The following is a 22,494-nucleotide window of genomic DNA, read 5'->3' on the forward strand; positions in this document are numbered from 1 at the left end:
ATGTGATGTTTGATAAGGTGTAGTGTAATGTGCCACATGTGGGATTTCTGCATCACTCAGGGCCCTTTTCCAAATGACCGATGCATAGTGTCACAAAATCATGAAGAGGTAAATGGTTCAATCCAAATACAAAATAAAAGAATAGAATTTAAGGTGACAGAGTACAAAAAAAGTCATTGATATGGTTTGATTCCAAATGCAGACAACCTTAAAAAAAAAAAAAACACTTGCTAAAGAAAAATACCTCCAATTGTCTGAAAAGAGTATTAAAATACTCTTCCTTTTTCCAGTTACCTATCTGTGGTAAACCCGGTTTTCTTCAAAATTCGAAACAAACAGTATATTACGATGGATTGAGCGCAGAAACAGATATGAGAATCCACCTGTCTTCTTAAGTCAAACATTAAAAAGATTTGCAAACACATACGGCAAGGCCATTCTTCTTAACTAAGTTTTTTTTTTGTTTTATAAATATAGTTATATTTCATTAAAATGTGTTATTTATGTTCACATGTCATGGGTTTACTACAATGATTTTAAATGAAGTAATTCACATTTTCAAAATTTCTCAGTTTTTGTTCCAACACAGTAAGAAACAATAGCTAACAATTTACCACACAAACAAAAGCTCTTTGGGATCTTTCATGGTTTTGAAGAGTGAAAAGGGGCCCCAAAACTTGAGAATTGCTGGTCTAAACAGAGGATGATTATGAGTAATCTATAAATGCACAACTAAAAATTGTAACCACCACTGACTTACACACTTTAAAATGGTTAATGATTAACTTTATGTTAAGTAAGTTTTACCTCCATGAAAAAGAAAGATGACCAGTCAAATAAAACATGCATTTTAAATTATCAAAAGTAATAGGGACACATAAAACAAAATGAAACAAAAACCAGAGTGGTTACTAAAAAGACACATAAGGTTTGAATGGAAGGCATACACTAAAAAAATCAGGACAATTAAAATCAAACTATCTTATTAATATATCTGTATATTGATACTTGTATCAGCTAAACTTACATATGAAAAGAAAATGACTAAAAAAATTGGTTAGAAACTCGGTGTGCAGTCAGCCCCTGGGGTCAGCCCACACCAAACAGTGATGAGGGGTTGCAATGGCACTGTTCACCTGTCTCAAAGAGTATGGTTTTCATTTGTAAAAAGAAAACAAAATGATTCTAAGATTAGATTACAAAAGAAAACCCATATCTATGCTACCTATAAGAAACACACAGTGATTCAGAAAGGGGTAAAAATTAAAATAAAACAGGGGGCTCAATCTTAAAACCTTAATATCAGATGAGATTGATTTCAAGACAAAAAGCATTAAAGGGAGAAACACAGCCCATGGTGATAAAGGAAGCTACCCACAAGGAAGGCCTCGCATCTACACATACCTTCACACCAGCCAAAAAGCAATAGCATTCAGAAAGCAAAATATTTAGGAAATGCAAGGAAAATAGAGAGGAACATAATTCATCTCGGTCCAGAACTGCATGCATGTTTCAATATTTGGACATTTATTAATATAATTCAACCTATTACTAGATCAGGAAACAAATCACATGATCATCTCTACTTACACTGGAAAGCATTAATAAAACACAACATCCGCATTTTATTTTTAAAACCTCTCTGTAATGATGGGGTTGATACTTAAATGTGATAAAAATGTATTTATCTCATCTCAAAGGTCAACGTTATGTTTAGGAGGAAAATACTTACAAACATCCTCCCCTGAAGACAAGATAAAAATATCTACTACTGCCACTAGTACTGAGTATCGTCCTGGAGATATCAACACAATTAAACAAAAGAAAGAAAGAAAGTATATAAAGATTAGGGAGAGATGAAATTATTACTGTCTGCAGATGATAGGACTGTATGTCTGGAAATACCAAGAAAATGAACTGAAAAAAATTACAAAGAAAGAAAGAATTCATTAAAGGTATTGACATAAAACTGGTATATAGAAGTCAGTAGCTTTTAGGTGTTAAACAAAATTCACTGGTAGCGACAATGAAAAAACTGAAATACTTACAAATAAACCTAAGAAATATATAAGCACTATTTTAAAAAAGAAAAATGTAAAATAAAAATGAACATAAAAGATGACAAGCATACATATATACATAACCATATTTGGGGGTAGGAAAGTCAGACAACAAGATGTCTATTATCTTCATGAGGAATATTGATGGAATGTTCTGAAAAACCAGTAAGCTGATGTGAAGTTCTCATGAAGAAGAGGAACGGGTCATTAGCCTGACTAGATAGTAAAATATGTTAAAATTATAATAAGTTTTAAATAGTGGTACAGGTGCATCCAAACACAGATCAACAGGGGGATAAAGAAAATCCCAAAAGTATGTGGGAATTTACTGTATGTAAAGGTGGGAAATCCCCTAATTTAAAAACAAGATGAATCACACAGCAAATGGCATCTGAAAAAAGTTTAATGTCGACCTTACATCTTACAGAAAAATGATTTCCAGATGTATCAAAGATTTAATGTGAAAAAATGGAACCATAAATGTACTAGAAAAAAAATACGAGGATTATTTAAATCTGAAGATGGCCATGCCTTCCTGAATGTGTTAAAACAAGTGCATTTGCACACACACACACACACACACACAAACTTGAAAATGTTGAGGACTTAAACGTTTTTAAATGATGTGCCACAAAAACAATATCAAGAAAGTTGAAAGACGTGTGAAAGCCTGGAAAGATAAATGCATTTCACATCACAAAAGGAATGTGTTACTTTAACATGTAAAGAGTATCTATCAACCAATAAGAAGGTCAACAGCCAAAATGAACAACCAGGTCACAGAAAGGGAACAACATGTCTCTTAGACATTTGAAGAAATGCTCAGCCTTACTCAGAGTAACGACAATGCATATGAAAGCAAAGACGAGTTTTGTTTTTGTTTTTGTTTTTTACCTACTGGATTTGCGAAGATGAAAACTTTGGTCACCTGCACGACAGTAAGGGCGTGACAAAGCAGGGGGCTTGGGGGATAGTTAAGAGCGCAAACTCCGGGGCCGGTGCCTCAGGTCTGGCTTCCAGTTTCACGGCTTAACCAACTGGAGAGCATGGCTTACCCTCCCGAGCCTCAATCTTCTCCTCTGTGAAACGGGCTGCTTTGGGTCAGCATCTCAACAGCACTTTGACCACAGATGTGCCCGCACGTGGAAAGCACATTCAGTCCAGCACCCTTTGGGGGTGAGCAAATTGCCGGCCGCCCACGTCACGGGAATCAGAGACCAAACAAGACCGGCCCGGGAAGGACCAGGGACGGGAGCCGGAGGGATCGCTGCGTTGGAAGAGCGGGAAGGAGCACTGGTCCATCCACGCAATGACTTTCGCTGTTTTTGTTTTTTTAGGAGAAAATCGATAAACACCTGGAAGACATAATGCAAAGAGTAGGAAAGAAGACAAACGGAAGTGCGTAAATTATAAGGATGCTACGTCCACTTTTATGTCACTGTAGTTTGAACGCTCCACAAAATGGGTGTGTTTTTCCTAAGGAAATATAAATTGTACAAGTTCTAGAATGTCTCCGTGAAGAATAATATAGCGAGGGAATGTTAAACAACAGAAAAACCTCTGAATTGTTCTCGGCTTAGATGCTTTCAGGGAGCTCGTCCCTTGGGGCCAGAGAAACAGACCCTTAAAAACAGGGCCCGGGGGGCGCCCGGGCAGCTCAGCGGTGGAGCGTCTGCCTGGGGCCCAGGACGTGACCCTGGGTCCCAGGATCAAGTCCCAACTCGGGGTCCCCGCAGGGAGCCTGCTTCTCCCTCGGCCTGTGTCTCTGCCTCTCTGTGTCACTCATGAATAAATAAATAAAATCTTAAAAAAAAAAAAAAACCAGGGCCCCCGACTTGTGTCAAGACATTTAAGCGGCCACCACCCCCTGGGGGCAGAGGCGAGATGGAGGCCACAGGCCAGGCTCAGTCACCACGAGCTGAGCAAGGTCACGGTCCTGCCCAAAGGGCGAGCCTGCCACCTGCCGGGCCCACGGGGAGCGCAGTGTCGCACGAAGCAGGCGGCGCTACACCGAGGGGGCGCCACCCGGGCCATCGGGGTGTGAGGCCTGGGCGCCGACCGGCACCTGAGCAGGTGCAGCAGGAGGGTGGGGGGCGTGGGGAGCGAGTGGGCGCAGGTGCCCGGGCTCTGGGGCCCCTGTCAGAGTCCCAGGACCTGGGTGCACCGTGCAGGCCAAGGCCCCGGGGCCCAGGGAGGCTCCGCCCCTGTCTGCAGTCGTTGGGGTGCCCTGCTGGGGGGCGCTCTGGTCTCTGCCTCCACATGGCCCGGCTGTCCCTGCGGCGCTTGCCGTCCCCACGTCCCCACGCCTTCCCGGACACCAGTCTTCAGATCAGAAGCTGCCTGGAGCGACCCCGCCTTGATCTGATCACCTCTGCAATGACCCGGTTTCCACGTGAGGTCACACTCACAGGAACCAGGGTCAGGACCCGAATGTGTCCTGTCGGGGGCACAGTCCCCCCATTCCAGGGGCACCAGGGGGAGGAAAGCCTGTGGCTCTTGAGGGAGTCCAGGTATGCGCACCTGCGTGGTTAGAGGGCAAGTGCGTGCGGCCCCTGCAGGGGCGTGTGCACCTGTGTGCACGTGCGGATGGGAGGCCGACCTCCACCTCACAGGGGCTGACGGCCAGGGTGGTCCTGGCGCCAGAACACAGGGGTGTCTGGGACGGGGGGCGCGGTGTGGCCAGCACAAGTGAGGCTGAGGCAGGAGACTGGGGCGTGGGCTAAACGTGGGGTCGCGAACGCGGGGTCACAGGGAGACTTTCCTGGAAGGACCATGCTCAGGCGGGTGGAGGGGCCGCAGGGGTAGCAATCCTCGGACGCCATGGGGCTTGGGCAGCCTTTGAGGTTCCAGGTGGAGGGGCTGCTGGGCAGGGGCAGACCCGGGACAGAGTCTCAGAGAGGGGTGGGGGCGGGTTCCCCGGGGCCCCCCACCACGTGCGCAGGGCCGGGCCTGCCACCACGGACATCGGTGGGACGGGAACAGAGGGGACGACCTGGAAGGGGGCAGGGGTCATGGGGGTCCGGGTGGGAGGAGGGAGCCGGCACAGAGGTCACGCTCAGGCTGCCCAGGAACTGGCAGGGAGACACAGGGCAGGACAAGGAAAAAGGGTCCCAAGACTGTGGAGGGGGCCCCACTATCTGGCGCGGCCCCATGGGACATCCCGAGTAAGAGGAGGCCTCGGGGCACCCCAGGTTCTGGAGACCCGAGATCACAGGGGCTTCTGTGGAGGCCGAAGATTCGGGGGAGAGAACGGCCGACCAAAGTCCCCGGCCGGTGGACCGGAGGGGACCCTCCTGTTGCAAGGGCTGGTGTCCCGTCATCTCAGGGCAGGACCCCCGTTGGGATGCAGCCCCCAGTCCCGTGCAGGGGCCTGCGCGTCACCGCAGATGCCCGGGCGGCTGTCACTCGAGGGCCTGAGGCCTGACGGCAGGTGCGGCCCGGCAAGCCGCTCCCCCATGGTTGTGGTGCCGTTTCCTGAAGTTTTAGCCAACAACGCGTCAGAGCCGACGCAGGCCGGACAGCTGTAAGGACCAGAACGACTGGAACAGCCTCTCGTTACCAAGGATGCGCAGATTAACACCCAGGAGACCCAGGAGAGGGAACGGTCAACAGAAGAGCAAAAACGACCCACCGGTGCAGACGGCTCAGAATCTAAATGAATATTTTAAAGTCCATCGTGTTCCTACAGAGTCGCGGGGACGGGGAGCACCTATAATGGGGGGAAAGGATTCCACTCAAAAGAGCAATGGATTTTTTTTTTAATGTAACACCTAGAAATAGCTGCAACAAAAAGCCTTCAGTACCTGTGTGAAGAGGAAACTATAAACTCCGCCGGGAAAAATATGTAAGGACACGGAAGGCCGTGCGCCCCGACCGGGGCCTCAGGCTGTAAACACGCCCGATCCCCCAAAACTCTCAGACGTTCACGGAAAGGCCCTAAGACTGATTTGTGGCGACAATGACACAACTCGGTAAAACAACCAGAACCACTGCCTGGTACTCTCACAGAGGGGGGAGTTGCAGGACGCACAAAATATGTCTCAATTAAGCTATTTTTAAAAGAGTTTACTTATTTATTCATGAGAGACCTGAAGAGAGGCAGAGATGCAGGCAGAGGGAGAAGCAGGCTCCCTGCAGGGGCCCAGCACAGGACTCGATCCCAGGACCCCGGGGTCACACCCTGAGCTGAAGGCAGACGCTCCACGGCTGAGCCACTCAGGTGCCCAACTGAGCTATTGTTTTAAGTGGAAAAAAAAAGTGTTCCAGGACGAGTCCTGCTCAGGATGGGGGTTTGAACCCACAGGCTGAGCTCTTTTTTCTCCCCAAATGCCACATAAAGGATTTAAAAAATACAGAAGGCGGGGATCCCCAGGGGGCTCAGCGGTTTAGCGCCGCCGCCTTCAGCCCAGGGCGTGACCCCGGGTCCCGGGATTGAGTCCCGCATCAGGCTCCCTGCATGGAGCCTGCTTCTCCCTCTGCCTGCGTCTCTGTCTCTCTGTCTCTGTCTCTCTCTGTGTCTCTCATGAATAAAATAAATAAAATCTTTAAAAATAAAAGGTACAGAAGTCAAGAGCAGCGCCGAAAGCAGAACCAGACATTCTGAGAAAACTCTGAACTGCGTATGGATGAGGTGAAGTGAGAGCATGGGCTCCCCAGCAGGCCCCCCCGGGACCCCAGAGCCCCAGCACTGGTGGGGGAGGAAGCCCCCAGGGACAGAGACAGCGGCCGGGGTGGCCCCTCGCACACCCTGTGCACGGCAGGTGCAGACAACCACCCCCCCAGTGACCCGGGGCGCCCACGGGGTCTCCCTGCAGGGGCTGGGGGCCCACGACAGGTCCGGCGAGTCTCCCACACCCCCTGCCCCTGTCCGTGCTGCTCTCCCGCTGCGGTGGCTGCACCAGGGCCACTTCAGGCCACTTCATCAGACACGGGCAAAAATAGACTTATCTACAGAAAAAGTGGTTCCTCGGGGTAGTTAAATCCTCTAAATCACATCTCCAAAATGACCCTGTGCTCGACTAATCCATGATGAAACAGGATTAATGCAGGAAACAGAAGGGAATTTTAAATTTCTAATTAGCATCCGCAGAGAGACTCAAAAGGGTACCGCGTCCGGGAAATAAGAACTGGCCACAGTTGTTTATTTTTTTATTTTTTTTATTTTTTTTTTTTATTTCCTTCTGGTTTTTCATTCATTTATTTTTAGTTTGTTAAGCCACAGTTGTTTAAATGGGGGATTAGGGGAGCGGAAAAGGGGTCTTTGAAAAAAAATTTTAAAAAAACATGATTACTAAAATAATACAACTCAAGAGGAGCAGGGCGGTGGGGGGGGGGGGGTCACAGGGCTGAGACCCTCACGGGGGAATGAGAGGCAAAGCCGGGCAAGTCTCTCTGCACGTTAGGACCAAGGCGGGGCCGGTGACCCTGGAAGGAAGGAGGCTGGGATGTGGGCACCCGGTCATTCCGGGGGGTCCCTGGGGGGCGCGGAGGGGAGGCCACCACAGCGCAAAAGGAAGACTGTTTCCTCTGACATCAGAAGGGCTCGGGCAGGGCGTCCGGGGAGGAGCGAAGGGAAGACGTGTCCTGGTACGAGGCATGAGACGAGGGGTCGGCAAGACCTCAGGTTTGCAGAGTAAAAATAATGATGATGATGATGATGATGATGATGATGATGATGCTATAATAATAATGACAATAATAATAATAATAATAGATTGGCAGCAAAAAGAAGAAAGTTCCGCTCGGCGCGGGTCATTCCCTTCTGCAAGACAGAAACTCTGGAAGCGATGCCGCTGCAGCAGCTACAGGGCCCCGAGCACCCGGAGCTGCAGAACCTGAATTCCACACCCTGGCAGCACGCAGCTCCGCCGTGAGGGACAACACGCCAGGTTCCCGGGGACGCGGAGGCCGCCCGGGCCTGTCCTTCCCGGGGGGGACATCAGTGTGGGGTGCGGTTCTGCAGAACCAAAGAAACAGAAGGACAAGAAGGCATCGGGCAGGAGGAACAATCGTGAGCACACAGATAATTAAAATTTACAGTTATGTCCAAACAATTACTGAGAAAATGAGGTTTGATGCAGTTGTCGGAGAATAATTCCCCAAACAGGCAGGACGGAATGTTCCTAAAGTAATTGACATAATGTGACAGAAAATTAATAGCATTCTGGAGCTGAAATTCTGAATGATTGCAATAAAATCACGCCAAATGTCTTGTCATACTCAAACGGTAATTTATGGGCACCGACGAATTCTTAGAGTTGATAGAAATATGCGTTTTAATATTTTATCGATCGGGACTCTCTGGGTTGCACGGACCAGAAGCGCGACTCAGCCCAGGCTTGGGGGTGTGAGCGCTCGGGGCGCCCGGGGGCTCCGTGCTGGAGCGGCTGCCTTGGGCTCAGGGGGTGGTCCCAGGGCCTGGGCTGGAGTCCCGTGTCCCTGCTCAGCGGAGAGCCCGCTTCCCCCTCTGCCTCTGCAGCGCCCCCTGCTTGTGCTCTCACTCTCCTCTCTCTCTCGCTCTGTCTCTGACAAATAAATAAAATCTTAAAAAAAAAAAACCTGTGAGCGTTCTGCAGGGACCCTGAGTGTCCCGTTGGACCCGAGGAGCAGAGGCGGTGGGGGCTTGGGACACGCGGGGCCGGGCTCAGAGGCTGGCTGGTCCCTCCCGTCATCTCACCTCCGCCTGCCTGCGTTCTTCTCTCTGCGGAACCTGGCTCTGAGGTCCACGCGGCCCGGACGCCCCAGGAAACGTGCAAATCCCTGCCTCAAGCCTCTCACAAAGGTTCTTTTGTATTTTTATTTTATTTACTTTTTTGAGACACAAAGAGAGCGCGCACCAAGCAGAGGGAGCAGCAGACCCTCCGCTGCGTGGGGAGCCCGACGCAGGACTCGATCCCAGGACCCCGACTCGGGACTCGATCCCAAGACCCCGACGCGGGACTCGATCCAGGACCCCGGGACCACACCCCAAGCCGAGGCAGCAGGCCTGGAAGCCGGGGCTAAGTGTGAGGCAGGAGCGAGCCAGGAGAGGAGAGAGGCCCAGCCTCGGGCTCCTCCCCACCCAGGAAAACAGAGAGAAGTCAGTAGAAGCGGAGCGAACTGATCAGCCTGGCTCCCCGGCTCCATGTGCGGGGGCATCTCCCCCTGGCGGCTACGAAGTGATCGCAGACACCCACACATCGCCAAGGGGTCACTGCCAGGACACATGTTGCCGAGGGGTCCTCGACAGCCCCGCTCAGACCAAGGGGCTAAGGCAAGGATGGCAAGGCCGCGGCGCCCGGGTGGTTGTCGGTACAAGACGGACCCCAAGGCCCCAGGCAGCGCGATGGTACCCCCTCCCACACTCGCTCTCCTGTGTCCCCGACACTCCTCTCGGCTCTGTGGGCCCAGCACAGGCAGGAGGACGTGGCCGTGACCCCGGAGCTGCGGCATCACGGGCACCCCCGATGGCCCGGCCTCCATGACCCCGGGTCCCCCGCAGCCCCCACGTCCGCCCTCCTGAACGGAACCCGTGGGGGCTGCGTGGGGGGGATGCCGAGCTCGATGAGCAACGCAGGCAGCAGCTGGCGGGAGGGCTGGATGAGGAGCACGTCGGGGACCCCGGGCAGCCGTCGCAGGGCAGGCAAGGAGCCGCCGAGAGGCTCCGAGGTGAACACCTTCAATCTCGCAGAGCAAGGGAAGCGGCTGCTACACTCGTGGGCTCTGAAACCCGGACGCGGAGTGGCCCGACCTGGAGCAGCCTGCGCGCTCCCCACGGCCCTGGGGTCAGGCCCCGCGGGGACCTCTCTGCCTTTTGTTTGGGGGGCAACCTGCCGGTTCTGTGTGACGCGGCCGTACGGTGTCCGTGACCGTGTCCCTCGGGGCCGGGCTCTACAGGGAGGGCGGCCTGGCCCTCAGACCCCGTGGAGGCTGCTCTGTGGCGGCGCCCTGGCCAGTGAGCCCTCGCCAGCCCCTCTTGTCTCCAGACCCGCCCCCTGGAGAAGACCCCCCCTCACTACCGTTCCCACCTAGAGAGGGTAAACTGAGGCCGGGCACAGGCGGGCGAGGGAACCAGCGGCTGTAGACTCAGTAAGCGTTTCCCTTGTGAGGCCTCAGGAGGCCAGCGGGTGCTCCCAGCCAGGGTTGGGGGGGGACCCTGGGGGCCAGGAAGGAAGGCCACGGGCGGGGCAGGGGAGCACGGGGCCGGCGTGTGCGCTGCTCTCAGACAAGGCGCTGGCGTCGGGCGTCCGGTTCCCACGCCGGCCTCGCTGCCACGTGACGGTGGAGGCTTCCGGCCTTCCTGGGCCTCACCTGTGTCACCTTGAAAAGACGGGAGAGGGGCGCCCAGGGGCTCAGCGGTTGAGTGCCTGCCTTCGGCCCAGGGCGTAATCCTGGAGACCTGGGATCGAGTCCCGCGTCAGGCTCCCTGCATGGAGCCTGCTTCTCCCTCTGCCTGGGTCTCTGCCTCTCTCTGGGTCTCAGGAATAAATAAATAAAATCTTTTAAAAAAAGAAAACAAAACAAAAAGATGGGCGTGCAGGCATCGGCACCCTGATGGGCCACTGTGGGCGGGCGTGCAGCCTGGCCACGGGCAGCTCCGGCTCCTGGCCCTGGAGCCAATGGCTATCCCCTCCAGCCGGGTGACAAACCATCCCCACCTTGGTGGCTTAAGAGCCCCGCAGAGAGGGCTCCCGTCTCGGCATCTGGGGGGCAGAGGCGAGGGCAGCGCAGCCATGACCCGAGGGCCCCACTGGGGCGGGGGATCGGCCTCCAAGGCCGTGGCACCAGGGCCGGGGTGGAGGGAGCAGCATCCAGTCACCGAGGAGCCGCCCAAGGCCTCCCACCCCCGCCCGCGCTGCCCAGCAGCCGCCCCAAACCTTGTCGGGGGACAAAATCCTCCGGGGCTAAGTGAGCCTCAGGGACCCAGATGAGCCCCATCACTGCCGGGCGCTGTCCCGGGGGCACCGGCTCCGCGGCCCAGCCAGAATCGCGCTCTGCCCCCCGGATGGCTCCCTTTGGCTGCGTCGCCGTCCCCCCAGAAACAAGGGTCGTGGGGCGTCGGGGAAGCAGCCCAGCAGCATCCCCCGAGGGCCCCCGGGTGCCAGGGGCAGAAGCTCAAGAGCATGGAGGTCACAGCGGCAGCGGTGGGGTCCTTGCAGCGGGGGCCCAGGGGGCAGGTGAGCTACCAGGTCCGTGGGGGCAGCACACAACCAGGGGCCACACTGCTCCCCGAGTCAGACACTCATGGCCCCCGTGCTGACCCTGCAGGCCCCCGAGAGGCCTGGCCTGGCCCAAGAGGGGCCCAGAGACACCCCGCGGCTCCCCACGGCCCCCCGTGGCCCCCCACGGCCCTGCAGCACGGGCAACAGTGCGAAAGGGAGTCGGGTGATGGGGGCCCCGGCCCAGAGCTCCGGCGCCGCTGGTCCCACGGCCTCTGCCGAGAAGCTTCCTCATCACCGGTGCGGGTTGAAGCCAAGGACGCACATAACAAGACTTAGAAGCAGGCCTTCGAATCGCAGCAGCACGAAGCTCGCAGCCGAGTCCCCAAAATAGCAGAGCGCGGACAATCGGATCGCACTCATTGGGGGATGTGTCTAAGCGGAATATTTTAGTGAAAGCAAAAGGGCTTTAGCGGCCCGTGGAGATGCTTTTAGAGTCTCTTCATCTCCGACTTCATCTTTATCTTGGCGTCTCTCATCCATTAGAAGTATTTCCTAATACGCTTGTGCGTGTGCTGCGTGCAAGGGGATAAACACACTCATACTGGTGTATTGGCTCAAACTCTGTTTTCGCTGGGAGGGGGACCCCGTTCTAGACCTTGGGAGCCTCCCGCCTGGCGGCAGAGGCCCGCGCTCCCTGGGGCCGCGTGACCCAAGCCAGCCGGGGCTTCGCCACGCAGTCGCTGCGGGGCCCTCTGCCTCTGCGGGCCTTGGCTCCACTGCCTGGAGGTGACGTGAGGTGAGATGGGGTCTAGACCCTCGTGGGCCTGGGACCAGGGGTGATGCTCCAGCCACACTGTCCCAGGGTGGACTGGCTCTTGCCGCAGTTCTTTTTTTTTCTTTTTTAGAGATTTATTTATTTATTCATGAGAGAGAGAGAGAGAGGCAGAGACACAGGCAGAGGGAGAAGCAGGCTCCATGCAGGGAGCCCGACGTGGGACTCGATCCCGGGACCCCAGGGTCACACCCTGGGCCAAAGGCAGACGCTCCACCGCTGAGCCACCCGGGGATCGCTGGTTGTTTCTTCTTAACCTAAGAGCATCAGTGGAACAGAAGAGAGAGCCGAGCAAGGAGCCCACGCTTACACGGTCACGTAACCTACAACAAAGGGGGTAAAAACACGCAAGGGGAAACATCGATGGGGAGAAGACCGTCCCCCCCACAGAGGAGTCTGGAAAGCTGGACGGCCACACGCGGAACAGGGCAGCCGGCCACTCTCTTCATACACAGGAAAAGTCAAAATGGATTAAAGACTCAGCTGGGAGACCACAAACCCTACAAAGCACGGAAGGGGGAAGACCAGGTGGCGAGGGGTCTGTCGTGAGCCACGGAGACATTCCCCAGGTGCGTCTCGGAGGCGAAGGAAAGAAAAGGCAACATGAACGGCTGGGACCCGAGCAAGAGAGACATGGCGAAGGCGACAGTCGGCAGAGCCGGAGGCCGGCGGGACGGGGGCAGGTTTGCCAAGGACGCGTCTGATTGCAGGCTGCGGTGAGACTGGTAGCACCGCGCGGTCAGCGCCCCACGAGAAGGCAATGAACCCAAAAATGGGCAGGAGACATGAACAGGCCTCTCCCCCAGGAGGCCATCGGGGCGGCCGACATACTCGGAGAGGAGCCAGGCGCCGTTGGAACCACAAGGGGCCCCCGCGTCGCGCAGGGCGGGAGGCTGAAACCCACAGCACGGGGAGCTGCAGGCGTGGGCGGGACGCACTGCCCGCGGGCCCTCGGGGTGCAAACTGCGGAGCACGGGACGGAGGCTCCTCCAGACAGTACCGCAGAACTCGCCCACCGTCCAGCAATCTCAGGATGGGGTCTTTGCCCTCAGGACACAAGTCAGAGGGACCCGTGCGCCCCGAGGGTCACAGCAGCAACGTCCATGGCAGCCAAATACAGGCCGCGTGAACGGGAGGAAACGGTGGGGTGTGTGCGCCGCCGAGTATTACTCGCCCCGAGGAGGACCGAGATCTTACCACCTGCAGCACCACGGGGGGAGCCAGGCCCGCGGGGAGGTGGGGGCCCGCGGGGAGGTGGGGGGCCTGCCCCGGGGCCGGACGGCGACAATGACCACATGTGCCCGGGGCTTAGGAGGCGGCCCGCGGCCTCGGGCCAGAGTGCTGGACCCTCGGAGCCGCGGCCGCTGCCACCCACCACACACCTGCCCGCGGCGCCCTTGGCCTCTGACAGCACGGGGCCTCCTCCCCGGGGTCGGGAGCCACAGGCCCGCCCAGTCCTCCCTGATGCAGGGGGGAGGGGGCTGCAGGTGGGGGGGCCTGCAGGGGATGGGGGTCGGCCTCCACACCAGCGCCTGGCTCAGTCCCGGGGGCTGCCCACCCGCCAGCCGGGGTCAGTGAGGCTGGGGCGCCCCCTCTGGGAAAGGAGACCAGGGCCCAGGAGCGTGACCCCCCAAGGAGTGTGGCCCCGGGGCCGCGGGCGCAGTGGGAGGAGCTCGCAGCAAACACACTTCGGTCCTGCTGCCGGACCCGGGTCATGGCCTGACCTGGGCAGAGCCTTGGTGCCACTGGCGGCTCCCAGGAGGGTCGGGCCCTGGGAGGGCCAACTGGGGGCCCTGGACCTGGGACACGTGGGGGCCCCGGGGGTCGACCCCTGTGACGCAGGTCCTGGCCCACCAGCTGGGAGTGCAGGGCCGACCATGGGCTCTGGACGCACAGAGCCAGGCTCCTGTGTCCCCTGGGATGCGGCGGGGAGTCTGGGGTGCAGAAACGCCCCCAGCCCTGTAGGACAGACAGCGGGGGGAACTGGAGCTCTGGCTCTGAGTGCCGTTGTTCAGCAACGTGCCCCCCGTGCCCCCACCGCCCCATGGCCCCCCACCATCCTCACTGGCCCCACTGCCCCCCGCTGCCCCTGTGCCTCGTGCCCCCATGCCCCCTGTGCCCCTCATGCCCCCCCATGCTCCTGTGCCCATGACCCCTGCTGCCCCTGTGCCCCCACTGCCCTTGTGGCCCCACTGCCCCTGCACCCCCTGCACCCCCTGCCGCCCCAGGAAGGCAGGTGGAGGCCCCGCCTTCCTGCCACAGACGGTCACAGTCTGTGATGTTCCTGCAGCAGGTGGGCCCCGGGCGAAGCCGCGGGGTCCTATAACGAGTGACATCGGCGGGGTGGTCAGAGCGGCATCGCTCCATCCCTGTCATAATCCCACAAGTCAGCAGAACGCCCTCGTGTACACCAGGTGCCCCTGTCCTCCCCTGCCCGCCCCTGCGTCCTGCGAGAGGAGCCCCGGGCACCCCGTCCAGCTGCCCAGACTCCCCTGGGCCGTGCGGCGTAACCCCGAGCAAGTTCCCCTCTGTGGGCCCACCCCTGTGGGCACGGGTGTGCAGAAGGAGCGCGTGGGGCCTGAGTCTGGACATGCGGGGCCGGCTCTGGCCTGGGGACGGCCACGGGGCCTGTGTGAGCACAAGTCCCATGTGCAGGGACTCCTGGCAGGGTCACTCCTGGATGGGGGGTGGGGGGGTCCTGGCCACTGTCGCGGCTCCCACAGCTGTCCTGGGGCTCCAGGCTCGACCCCGAGGCCCCTCGGTGCATGTCACACACACCCCGGGGGCCCAGGTCAGCGCTGGGTGTGCAGGGGCGGGGATGGGGGGGAGGCCTGACCCAGGTCAGGGGGCGGGGGGGTGCTGCAGCCCTGCACGCCTCCCTCCCTCGAGCGCTGGGCGTACTGGGAGCGGCGATGGCCCCTGCTCCCCCGCGCAGCCCCCCAGGCCGCCCCATTACATGACCGCCTCTTCAGCTGACGAGTGGACCTTGTCATAAAGGCCCAATGACCACATCAAGGACACCTGCTCATGCGGTCGCGCCCTCCCTCCTGCTGACGCTTCACCGCGGCTCCTGGGATGCGGCGCTGACCACGCTCAGTCACGGCAGGGAGCGGGTTCTGGGCCCTGTCCCCCCTCCGCAGCCCTGGTGACACGCAGGACGGAGGCCGCGGCCTGGGTGCGGGGAGGGACACCCTGGTAGGGCTCGGTAAACACCTGGGCCACATGCCCTCCCCGCCCCTGCCCTGGGTGACCTCTCGGCCGGCGCTGGAGTGTGTGACCTTGACGAGGTCACTGGATCCCGGGGCACAGTCCTCGTGGCTACCGTCTGGCTGCTGCTGGGACGACATGAGGAGGGAAGGGGTGAGTGCGGGCGAGCGGCCGACCTCCTGGGCTCCCCTTCATCTACGGGACACGGGGGTGCCATGCCCGGCAGGGGGCTGGTGTTAGAGGGGGCGCTGGTCCACGCCACCCGGGCCCCGGGGATGAGGAGGGGGAGGCTGCGCCCCCCACGGGACCTCCCGCTGGGCCAGTGGACAGAACCGGGGGGAGGGTTGTGGGAGCTGAGGGGGTGACGTCCAGGGAGACCTGGGGAGACGGCCCCCGCCCCGGGCTCGTGGGGACACGCACCTCCCCCCTCGTCCTCTGCGGTCAGGCTCCTTCACGACTGCACGGCGCCCTTGGCAGGGCAAGGCCAGGGACACACCGACACGGACAGACGGCGGGGGGGGGCAGGAGGGCCCCTGGGCCAGGGGTGGGGGCTCGGGGAGGCCCAGGCTGAAGCCGGTCAGGGCCAGGAGGAGGGGTGTGGGTGGCGGGCCCTTTCCCATCACCCACGGCAAGTGCGGGGGCCGGTGCTGGGTGCCACACCCCATCCGCATCAGTCCCGGCGAAGCCACCACGTGGAGACCTTCCAGCAGGGGGCAGACAGACAGACGGCCAGAGAAGGACGCTCTCTGGTGGAGAGGGTGGAGGAGAGGAGCGAAGGGCCGGGGCGAGGCCGGAGGGCCGGGGGGGGGGGGGGGGGGGGGGGGGCGCCGGGGCCCACAGTTGGCCGCAGGTGTCCCCAGGGAGGCAGAGCCGGGCCTGAGTCAGTGTCCCCGCCAGCCCGGCCCGCAGCCACCCCCCAGGACTCCAGGAGGCCCCGAGCTCAGCCTCCATCCCAGAGCTCAAGCCACCTGTGGCCACTGCCCCGCGGTCACCCCAAGGGGCTCCGATGAATGCACCAGCCCCAAGCATGCACCCACACACGCGCACACGCGCGCACACGCACATATGCGTGCACACACAGCTGTCCCCCTGACCCGGTCCCCCACCCCCCACCTCTCTCAGGCTCCTGCTTCTCTGCACAGATCACAGGGTCATCACTGGGCTCACAAAATTAAATATCTAAAAGATGTGGGGAACTTATCTTGGTTTCTATGGCAACGTGAGAATAATTCACGTTTCCTGGCCACACTGAAGGAGAACAGTTTTCCCCACATTGTGGGCAGCCAATTATTTTTAATAGCCAGGTCAGGAGGTGCCCCTGGGTCCCGTCCCCCGTTGGCTCCCCAGGCAGCAGCCTCGAGAGGACAGTGGCCATGGAGGGTTGTTACGACAGTCCAGCCCGGGTGGGGAGCAGGGACGCGCTTCCCGCCACCTGCCACCTGGGAGACGCGGTCGGCCCGTCCCTTGAGTCCACGGCCATGACCAAGGGTCTGCTGGGGAGACGCAGGCTGCTGGGCTCCCCGGCCTCAGACACCATCGTCACATCCTGGGGTGACCCTGAATGTCCCTTCTGCCCTCTGGCCCCAAGATGTGGACACCGAGAGTGAACTCCCAACACCCGCCCGTGGGGCCATCAGGGCCCCACAGCAGGTGCCCCGCAAATGCTCACGGAGTGGAAGGCCCACCCCCTCAGCCCGCACATGGCCGGCCACCTCCTTGTGCCACTTGCTCCTGCGGGGGCCCCGGGGTCCTGTGGGGTGGACCCGGGGTCCAGGCCAGCCCAGGGCCCACTAGCCACGTGTCTCGGCCTCTCTAGGAGGCCTCAGGGATTCCCCAGGGGGAGGCGACCCTCAACTCATGAACTTTTGGCCATGGAGGTGGCTGTCCAGGCTCTGGAGAAAACAAACGGGGTGGGGGTGGGAGCCGAGCGAGGGCGCCGGGCGACTGTCTCTGAGGACCAATGTCGCCCTTCCCCGCCCACCTCTGCTTTCCCGGGAGGACCCCAGCTGCTCCACGGCGGCCGCCCCGACTCATGTTCTGAGTCCTGAGACACGGACCAGCGTTCTCAGGCCCTCAGTGGCAGGGGGCTGCTCTCCCAGACCTGCCCCCAGTGAGTGCCTGGCCCTGACCGGCCCCCTCCCCATTAGGCCCTGACCCCAGCACCCCCTATTAGCCCAAGGCCCTGACTGGCGCCCTCCTCGTTAGGCCCTGACCCGAGCCCCCCCATTAGCCCCAGGCCCTGACCCTGGCCCCCTCCCCATTAGGCCCTGACCATCCCCCCTCCCCGTTAGGCCCTGAGTGGCCCCTTCCCTGTTAGGCCCTAACCCCGGCCCCCACTCCGTTAACCCCAGGCCCTGACCCTGGCCCCCACCCCGTTAGGTCCTGATCCCGGGCCCCTCACGGTTAGGCCCTGACCTTGGCCCCCTCCCCGTTAGCCCCAGGGCCTGACCTGGCCCTCTTTTTTTTTTTTTTTTTTTTTTAAATTTGATAATCTTTTTTTTTTTTATTTATTCTTGAGAGATAGAAGGAGAGACAGAGCCAGAGACACAGGCAGAGACACAGGCAGAGGGAGAAGCAGGCTCCATGCACCGAGAACCTGACGTGGGATTCGATCCTGGGTCTCCAGGACCGCGCCCTGGGCCAAAGGCAGGCGCCAAACCGCTGCGCCACCCAGGGATCCCTGACCTGGCCCTCTTCTCGGATGTGCAGTCGGGGTGCTTGTCCACTGCCTCCAGACCGTAGCAGGCCCCACGGAGACCTCCCTTCTCTGCTCAGCCCGCCCTCTCCCTTCTTGCCTCCCCCTCCTTCCCTCTTCCCGCCCAGTGCCCGCCCCTGAGCCAGCTCGTGGCCTCCTGGTTGCTGGCGGCAGTTCTGGGGGCACCTCCACCCGAGGAGATGCCATATTCTCTTGTCAGTATCCCCATTTGGTCTTTAAACATAATCTGCCCCCAGTTTGGGTGGCTGAACGACTGGTTGACCAGAACAACCTGAGGCCGACGTCCGTCCCTCCATACGCTCCTCCGTGGGTCCTAAACCCAGTTTGAAACCGTGTAACAGGAGCATGGGGCAGCCTGGCCCAATGGGGTTGTAGGTAAAAGCTGCATGATTAGCCCCAAAGCAGGGGCGAGGCAGGGGCCGTGACCTCTCAGCCTGCAGACCTCACAGGACAGATGAACAAATCTACAAAAGCAGCAAGTAACCCTCCCTTGTGGCCGCATTCAGGCCTCAACCTCCCCAGGCGCTGGGTGTGGGCCTCGGTCGAGCTGCGGCCCGACCCCACGTGCGGAGACCCCGGGCCGTCCTCGGTGACACCCCCACAGCTAGCCTTCCAGGGGCTCAGGGACCCAGAGCCCCGCCCAGGCCACGGAGGTTAAATGGCAAAGACGCCACTGTAGGGAGCGGCTCCGTGTCCAGGGGAGGCCCGGCCCGGGCTCCAGCCCCCAATTGGGCCGCTGGCCCGGAAGCCCCCACCTCAGGCACTATGCCGCCCTCCACTTCTGATCGCTGGCGTCGGGCAACACGTGCGGCAATGCCGTCTGGGCCGCTGGAAAGGGCACATCTGTGACCCCTGCATGTGCACAGCCTCCTCGGCCAACGGCCCCCCACCAGAGGGGACACTGATGTGGCTCCAGCACCCCCAAGTCCACGGTTCCCATTAGGGCTCGGGTATCATTGGTGGGATCAGACAATGGGTGACCTGGATGCACCATCACAGAACCGCACAGAGGAGTCCCCCCACCCCGGCCCTAACATCCTCCCGCTCGCCGTCACCCCTGCCCCAGCCCCTGGCAACCACTGATCCCGTTAGCATCCCCACGGATTTGCCTTTTCCAGAAGGTCCCAGAGCAAGAATCACACAGCACGTGGCCTTCTCAGACCGGCCTCTTTCATTTCACAGCATTTAGGGTTCCCCCTCGAAGTGTCTTTTTCTGGCTTTCTAACTCATTCTTTTTGGCGCTAAATAACTGTCCGCATGGACCACAGTTCTTCTCTACTCACCCACTGAAGGACATCTTGGCGGCATCCAATTACGAACAAACATCCATCCACAGGGTTTTGTGTGCACACAGTTGTACCCCCTTGGGTCAATACCAAGGGGAGCAGTGGCTGGGTCACATGGTCACATGGTAAGAGCATGTGCAGCTTTGGAAGAGACCACCGGGCTGTCCCCCCAGAGTGGCCGCGCGCTCTGCGTGCCCACCAGCCGCGAACAGGCGTTCCTGTTGCTACTCGTCCTCGCCAGCACCGGGTGTGGCCAGGCTGTGGGTGTGCGCCATTCTCATGGGTGGTGCATAGGGGTGTTTCGTGTGACTCTGCACTTCCCTGACGGCACGTGGTTCAGCGTCTTTTAATATACTTACCTGCCACCTGACCACTTCCTTCGGGGAGACGTCTATTAGGAAGGCCACCGGCACATATTTTAATCAGGTTACGCGTGTTCAAACTGTTGAGTTATAAGGGTTCCTTCCATATATTTTTTAAATATTTTATTTATTCATTCATGAGAGACACAGAGAGAGAGGCAGAGACCTAGGCAGAGGGAGAAGCAGGCTCCCTGCAGGGAGCTCGATGTGGGACTTGATCCCAGGACCCCGGGATCACACCCTGGGCCGAAGGCAGATGCTCAACCACTAAGCCACCCAGGTGCTCCCTTTTTTTATCCTTTTCTTTCAAACCTTGTGCCATTTTGGTGTCAGTCTATCTCTTGTAAATGGTATGTTATTGGATTTGATGGGGTTTTAAAAAGCATAATGTGAATCTCTCCAAATAGGTGCGTTTAAGTTACCACGATCGCTTGCTTGTCTGGACCTACGTGGGCCCCGCTCCTATTTGCTTTATTCCCCATCCTCTTTCCTGGTTTCTCTTGACTGGATCAGCTTTGTTCATTCACTTTCTTTTCCCGTTTTGGAAGTTATACACTATTCCTAGTCTTTAAAGTTACCCTTAAATTTTAAATGGTTTCTTAGGGAAGCCTGGGTGGCTCAGCGGTTGAGCACCTGCCTTCCACCCAGGGCGTGATCCTGGAGACCCGGGATTGAGTCCCACATTGGGCTCCCTGCATGGGGCCTGCTTCTTCTGCCTGTGTCTCTGCCTCTCTCTCTCTCTCTGTGTGTCTCTCATGAATAAATAAATAAAATCTTAAAAAAAAAAAGTTTTCTTAAACTTGCACTAAGACGTTCCCCAGTAAGCCAGATGGGTGGACCTGCTGCCACCTGCTTCAGGTCACTGAAGATGGGGGGCTGTGGTCATCCTGCCAATTTCCCCGATCCACAATAACGACTGGAGAATCCCAGTACAGGGTTCTCCCACTCTCTGGAAGTGGAACATTCCTAAAACCTTCCCTAAGCCAAAATGGCATTAAAGCAAAGAGGCAACTGCCATTCATTTACATGAATAGATGTGTGAGTCTTCCCAGACCCCAGGAAAAATCACCTCTTAGGCTTTTCTGGTCCCTGAGGACAGACCCATCTCACTAATAGATGCAAAAGATAAAGTGACATAAAGTACTGATGCTCACAGATGGTTCAGAGCTGTGCGGCAGGTGCCGGGATGCTGAGTGGGGTCCTGGGGAAGGACTGGTGGGGTGACGCCATTCTCGCTGCGTCCAAACCAGGTTTCCGTGGAACCAACGCTCAACACCATTTTTCATTAAAGTGAAAATCCTAAGATTTCTTTCAGTTCGTGGAAACAGATACTGTGTGTGTTCTTCGTAGAAGTGTGCTGCGGTAACACAAACTTTTGAAAGGCAGGGGACGCCTCTCCTAGAAAGGATGGAAAAGCGTCCAGGAACGGCGATGGTGTTTACAGCATCATTTGCAACGGGAGAGAAACGGAAACAAGTTGATGTACAGCAAGGGAATAAACGAGTTGTGTTAATCCACACAACAGAATATCGTGTGGTCATAAAAATCATGTTTTTGAAGAATTTTAATGATATGAGAAAGCACTTAGGATATTAGTACAAGACACCCTATGCAGGTCTCTTTCTGTCCGTGGCAGGAAGGAAACGGACACTGCCTTGCCTGGGGAGACGTGAGGGAGGCCGGGGTGGGGGGAAGAAGGCATGCGACGCCCTGACCCCAGATGGCCAGGGCCACTCTGTGGCTGAGGATGTCAGGGAACAAGGTGGAAATGTGCGTCGGGAAACGGCTTTGGCAAACAGTCCGCCATCGTCTCCTTGGGGGAAGCACCGTGCGGCCCTGTGATTCCACTTCTCCAACTCCCGACAGAGCAGTGGGCTCCACGGTGCACACGGCGCGTCGGCCTTTCTCCGGGCTGGTCCCTGGAGTCACACTCAAAATGCCTTTTGCCACTCCCTGTTATAAAAGAGGTCTATTTCTATTTTGAACATTTGGGGAATTTTTAATGTTTAAATCCATTATCTGGAAAGTATTGGGTAACGCATATTTTTTTCTTAAGTCATCAGCCTGATTGTCAGCGAAATGGGCTGGCGGGTGAGCTCCTTGGCGCACGGTCACACGGGCTGCGAGCATCCCCTGGCCATCCTTTGCAGGTCTGCCAGGCTAGAGGAGGAGGGTGGCCAGCCTCGGAGCCGAGTGGGGCAGACCCCGGAGCAGCCGTGGTCCCAGGGCTTGAGGAGCACTAGGGGAGGGGAGGGGGCGGGGGCAGGGTGAGCTGGGGGACAGGATCGGGGAGGCTCAGGGAGGCCCCCACTGCCTGGCCTGGGGGCGGGGGCGGCCTGCGTCCTGAGCCTCACTGAACAGTGGCTCCACGGTACACACACCTGCCGCGGTCCAGCGAGAGGCCTGAGCTCCGGGTGTCAGAGGTGCGATCGGTCTGTTCAGACGCTGGACGGGGTTGGTTTGTCTCCTTCCAGGGGGATACATGGAGCACGGCAGCACGGAAGCCCGGACTTGCTGGAGCCTGGCTGCCCTGTGAACTTGTCTCTGGCACTTTCCGTCTGGCAGCAGTGCCAACAGGCAGGGTCCCTCCAGGCAGCCTGGCAGGTGGAGCCCCGTGGGGACAGGTGCTCGGGGCTTGTCTCAGGAGCCCTGGGATTTGAGCCCCTGGGGGTCTGTGAGACCCCAACGTGCATCTGAGGATGAGACGGCCAGGCCACAGGTGCCCATAGACCATGGCTGCCGACGGGTCACCCAGGCTCTGACCTGGCACCCAACACCCCCATTTCCGAGCGAGGGAAGGGAGGTGCATCCCCACCCTGCAAGTGCAAGCCAGCAACAAGGCCAGTCACAGGGAAGAGAGGTGCGTGCTTCACCCCCCTTGGGGTCTCCTG

This window comes from Vulpes lagopus, chromosome 5, assembly GCF_018345385.1.
Source record: "Vulpes lagopus strain Blue_001 chromosome 5, ASM1834538v1, whole genome shotgun sequence".
NCBI lineage: Eukaryota > Metazoa > Chordata > Mammalia > Carnivora > Canidae > Vulpes > Vulpes lagopus.